We start from the raw sequence: 6000 nt of genomic DNA, 5'->3' as shown, positions 1-6000 counted from the left end.
AGTTAGCTTAGTCTCTTTTTCTTCTGTAAGTATACGACCTTAATAATAACCCTAGGATAATATGCCTTGTCGTGCTAGAAAGACGCGTTAGGTTTATATTTTGACTCCTTACTAGGCGAAGCGTTGTTAACTAGAAAATATATCTTAGTAGACTAAGCTAGATTCACCTTCTGGGCGAAAGCCGCTGCGTCGTCTAATCCCTTACGGATTAATTTTAGTTGACTGAAGACTGCGTCCTCAACCTAAGCGATAAACACTTCGTGCACGGCTGTAGGTATGCAGACAATAAGCTGGTGCTTTTCAGCGTTGTAGTTATATCTACCTACCTCTCGTGTTAGCTGCCATGCCTACTATGTATTAAGTATACCTACTGTATCTTGTCCTCTACAAACCTTCGCAGCTCCTTGTCTTAGTTAAGTAGACCCTGCACCCTATTAAACTCCCCTAATAGAAGCGAGAACTCTATCTACAGGTCTTAATTGCTGTGCTTTCCAGTTTAGATCTTATAGAAGAGTGCGATGACTTAAAGAGCTTACGTAAACAGCTTCTCGTTAGTTAGCGGCGGCGTTAATAGTAGGTCTACAAAACTTAAGGGCAGTGTAATCTTCTAGGTTAGTTCTTGAGATGTTCGTGTTAAAGACATAGTAGTATGTCGCACGGCATCGCGGCGTCGCACAACTACTGTCGTGACGACTGCTCGCGGTTTAGGGGTCCTGACGCTTTAGCCGCTTCAGTTGACTCAGCAATAGTGCTAAGGGACGTAACTATTGGCTAATGATGAGCCTAATGGCGTAATAACGTTAGGGCCAACAGTAGCCGCTCCCGCATTACTCCTCAAAGTTTATCGTACAAATCTAGCATCATTTTAATTATGCCCGCAAGAACACCTAGTGGACTACGTTGCTATTAGACGGCGCACCTACGTGTGTACTAAGTTATAATAAATAAAGAGGGAAGAGTAGACTAGGAGTAGGTCGTGGCTGCTATCGCCGCGGTTTCTGAAGCTAAGTAAACTGTTTGCAATCGGGAGATACCGCTTAAGGACGTATAGCAGGATAATTTCTATTTCGTGCTATAGTCGTCACTACAAAATTCTATCGAACTGTATAATCACTGTATATAGGAGAGCCTTAAGGGGGAACTAACAGCTCCTGCTACCTCAACACCTAGTCTTAATAGGTGATAGAACTCTAGCTCTATTTGCTTTGCTTTACTAACTATGTGTTTACATCCCCGCTAGCATGCAGACAATATGTGTTATACTACACTATTTGTAAGGAACTCTTAATCCCTGTAAGGACTTAAGATGTTATTGCGTAGCGTATAAAGGACCTAGCTAGTCTAGTTAAGACCACTCATATATAAAGGAGCTTTTAATGCTCCTAATAATGTTATCCCTCTTCCGCCTTACAACTAGTGCATTCTTAAGAAGCTAAGAGACTAATAAGTTCTTAAGAAACTGTTCTAGACGATACTTAGTATTAGGTACGTATAGATGTTGCACGATTAGTAGCTATTCCTAATTATCTTAGGAGTATTAAAATTGTCTAGTAGTTAGAGATAATGCTATTTATCTAGCTTTAGAACTAGCAGAACTAGCACCTGCAGGCAAGCACTCTAGTAATAAGAGAAAGGATAAACAGCCTAGAGAATGTGCGTCGTGTGAGCTAGGAGAGACAGCCTTAAATATTAACACTAGTAAGACTCTCCTCCCTACGCATCAACTAGTACTAATTAGTCTTATAGGGCACTAGCCTAAGGAGAATAGTACTAAAGTAGCAGATCTCTTAGACGAACTAAATAACTTAATGAGACAGTAAAAGCACATTTTAAGTAAGGTGAATAACGTAGTCTTTTATCTCTAAGAAGCACTTAAGTAACCTACTTATAGGGGCTTTTTTAAGGGTGGTAACTATATTAAATAGGCGGAGAGTGTAAGTACCTATAGCCTTAATAATAATACACACTGCCCTAGGAAAAGAGCACGTTAAGGTTTTTAGGATTAGAAGGGAAGAATCTTATATTAAAGGTTTATATAGAATTTAGTACACAGGAGTTAAATAAAGACACTACTAGTATCTCTACATAAGCACTTATACATAGCCTAGATCGTAAACGTCTCTAACTATACTCTAGACAAATTTTATAACTTCTTATTAGACGAAACTTAGGCGCTAGATATTATATCTAATAGTTTAAGACTACGTAATATAAATATATATTTATATTGTTTTTTAGACCTATTCCTTTTATTTATTATATCTCCTATGTTTTAGGCTCTTTAAACTCTCTAAATAGGGTATCTATTATCCTAGTTACGTCTAGTAATAAATGTAAGGAACTATACTCCTAACTATTTTCTAATTTAATCTTACTTTTATAGAGACTGCCTATATTTAGATAGTTACTTATATTAAAGGTATTATATAAAGAACTTAAGGGTAGTAAGGAATATCTAGTTAACGAATTATAGTCTACCTATAACGCTAGTAATAGCTACTCTAGGTTTAAGACGAAACACTAAGTGTAGGTTAATAGGTATTAATAGAACGCTAATATATTACTTAAATTAGGTAGTAAGTAAAAGTAGATATCTACTAAAGCTACTACTATCGCCTTATTTAGACACTAAGCTACGTTAGAGGTTAGGTATACACTTTCTATATAGATAAAAATTTATTATAAACTTACACCCTTTTTTAACACTTCTATAGTTACTAATATATATAGTAGCTACTCCTATAGTAAGATATTATCTTACTTAAGCTCTCTATTCTAAAGCTGTTAATAAGATATAGTAGTCTACCTTTAAATAGTTGATTTCGAACCTAGCGTTAAAGAGTATTAATCTAGTTTTTTATTTTCTAGTGTAACTTTTACTAACTCTCTTAGTTATACTCTCTTCTTTATGTAAGTTAGTTAGTAGTAAGTTCTATTATACCTTATAGACTTACTTTTAATAATCCCCTCTTTTTCTAGGTAATAACTACTAGGTATGTTCGAGTTAATAGCTTAGAGAGTTAAATAAGACTAAAGTAAAGATCTCTAGGATATTAGTAAGCTAACTAAAATTAATAGTTTAAGACACGCACTAATAAACTAATCCTAGTAGAAAACGAAGGTGTAGGGCTAATAATACGGCTACTAGGTTATCTACTTTTAGTAATACTATTTAGGCTTACTAGAGTTTAAGATTAAGTTTCTATAGCGCTTAGAGGAACTAGATTCCCCTTAAATGTAGGTATAATAAAGTGTACGCTATACTAGAGCCTGTGTAGAGGGCGGCGTAAGGGAGTAGTATAATGTATATATTATGCGAATAACGAAGACGCACATAGGTTAGTATATATACTCGCCTTTAACTTATATAGTCTCTGTATAGGCGTAATTATAAAGTTATACTATAGTTACTATCTATTTAATCCTATAGTACGGCGATAACCTATTAATAACGAGCTACTTATACTTTCTATATTACTTACTATACGTACGTTAAAGGTACTTATTAATAAGATATACTATAATTATCTAGAAGTTAGCATACGTGTAATTAAGTCCTAATAATCTAATTTAATTAAATCTAACTTAGTTACAGCTACGATTTCCTGCACTTTTTACCGTAACCTAATAGATTAGTAGTACTAACTACACCTAATTGAAAGGAAATTGTTATTGTAAAGAGATAGGCTACTCTCTCCTCTACTAAAGAAATCCTATATATCCTTATCCTAAAACTATTCTAAAAGCGCTTTATTATACCTTCTTATACCCTTAAACGTATTAGGTTTATTATACTCTAAAACCCTTATTAGCGTATTAAAAACCCTTATAAGATCCTTATTAAAAGTATTAGCTATATATCTATACTTAGCTTCTCTGCCTCTAAAGCCCTAAAGGTTAATATAAGTAAGTATAGTATAGGCACTTAACCTATTATCTAAGTGCCCTAGGAACTCCCTCTACTACTTACCTAGCTATCTAAAGTAGCTAGTTACCCTATAGAACGCGCCTAAATAGTAACGTATACTTATCTAGCTTTTTAAAGTAGTCTATATACGCGCTATATTATTACCTAGCTAGGCTTATAGGGCCTCTATATTATTAAGCTAGAATAGGTTAAGTAGGAAGTTTATCTGTTTTTCTATATTAATATCGTAGGAGTTAGAGCTAAACTAATTTATTCTATTTAGATAGGAGAGGAGGAGCTTAAAGAGTTTACGGCGGTACTCACTTTATTAGTAATTCGCGGGATCTAATATATAAGATATAAGAGATTACGTAACTACCTTTCTTATAGCTCTATCTAGTATATTATTAGAGGGTATAATTTAGTGTTTTTTAATATTAATTAGTAATATAGCGTCTATTATTATAGTAGTGTAAGGAGGTAAGACGTACTACGTTAAATTAACTATCTAAGGTAGGCTAAGCTATATATATAGATAGCTATATATAAACTATCCTAACTCGTACTAGAGTAGCTCTAGCTAAGGTTATAGACTATTAAAGTTATACGTAGAGATTTAGTAATAAGAGAGAGAGCTAAGTACGTTAAGGGTAGCTAGATCTAATATTATTACGTCTAGTATTATAATATAGTGTACACGCGCTATAAGCGCACTATATTATAGTTAGAAGTATAATTAACTTAGCCTTATATCCTAGGATTCTTACACGCTAGAGAGATTAATAAATTTTAGGATTAATAATAAGCCTAATTTTTCGTCTATCTACTATTACTTTTTACTATATCTTAAACTTTATATAACTTCCTTCTATCCTTCTAATTCCTACTCCTACTACTATAATTACTACTATTTAACTAATAGATAAACTCGTGCCCTTCCTTTAGCTCTTAATAGCGCCGTCTAGCTAAAGTTAATCTTAGAGCCTACTATTATAAGGTAATAAGGAATTACTTCCCTTTTATATAGGTCGCATAAAGGAAGACTATTAGGCGGATATAATAGACGAAAGTGGATCTAGGGCGGGGCCTAGATTATGTAAAAGGAATAGTATCCCGCTAAGACCTAGCCTCTAGGAGGCTAGTAAGGATTAGGAGGTTATAGCCCTCCTAAGCCTCCCTCTTAGAAGGGAGGGTAAGGAGGATAGGACCTATAGTAATAGGTATAAGAATGTATTAGATCTTATTATTATACTTATTATAGTTAACTTAAATAGTTTATTTCTTATATAGATTATTAACTAGTTATTCTATTATTTATAGAATTAGTATCGTTATCCTTTAGTTATAATAATAACTCTTTTCTACCTAATTATTCTATACGCTACCTTACGGACTACTACTTTAGTCTACCTTACCTTAGTATAGACTAAGCCTAGAGAAGTATAGCCTAACCCTATATAACACCTACCCTAATACAATACCTACCTTACGCGATAAGGGCCTTATCCCTATCCTATTCTACTACTAACTTAACCCCTACCTTATACTCTCTCTAGGCCTACTCTCTATAGTAGTATCCTTTAGGCCTATTCCTTAGGTTCCTTTAGTAGTAAGCTTACTCCTCCCCCTATCTATTATAACCCTTTATATTATCTTAAATCTTATATACTACCCCTCTATCTTTTTAATTTCTTCTCTAATAACCTTAACTATAGCTAATAGGTAGAATAGTAGACTCTCTCTAAGCTTTAGCTAAATAATCTTATAGTATAATTCTCTATTATCTTTAGGAACTTCTACCTTCTTATTACTACTTATACTAGTCTAGGAAGGCGTTAGTAAGTTTAGGTAAAGAGTAGTAATATATTACTTTAGTATATTAAACTATATAGGGCTTATATATCTATACACTATTATAATACTATATAGATCTAATAGCTGCGTATTAATACTAGGTTCCTAGGTTATAATAATAACCCTAATAGCTTAATATTACTACTTATATACTATCTATAATAGCTTCTCTATAAAGGCTTTAGCCGCACTACTACCTTTAGTTATATAGCTATATACTTTATCTAGGGTAATAATCT

Source organism: Alternaria dauci, chromosome 5 (assembly GCF_042100115.1).
Source record: "Alternaria dauci strain A2016 chromosome 5, whole genome shotgun sequence".
Classification (NCBI taxonomy): Eukaryota; Fungi; Ascomycota; class Dothideomycetes; order Pleosporales; family Pleosporaceae; genus Alternaria; species Alternaria dauci.
This window is presented reverse-complemented; position numbering follows the sequence as displayed.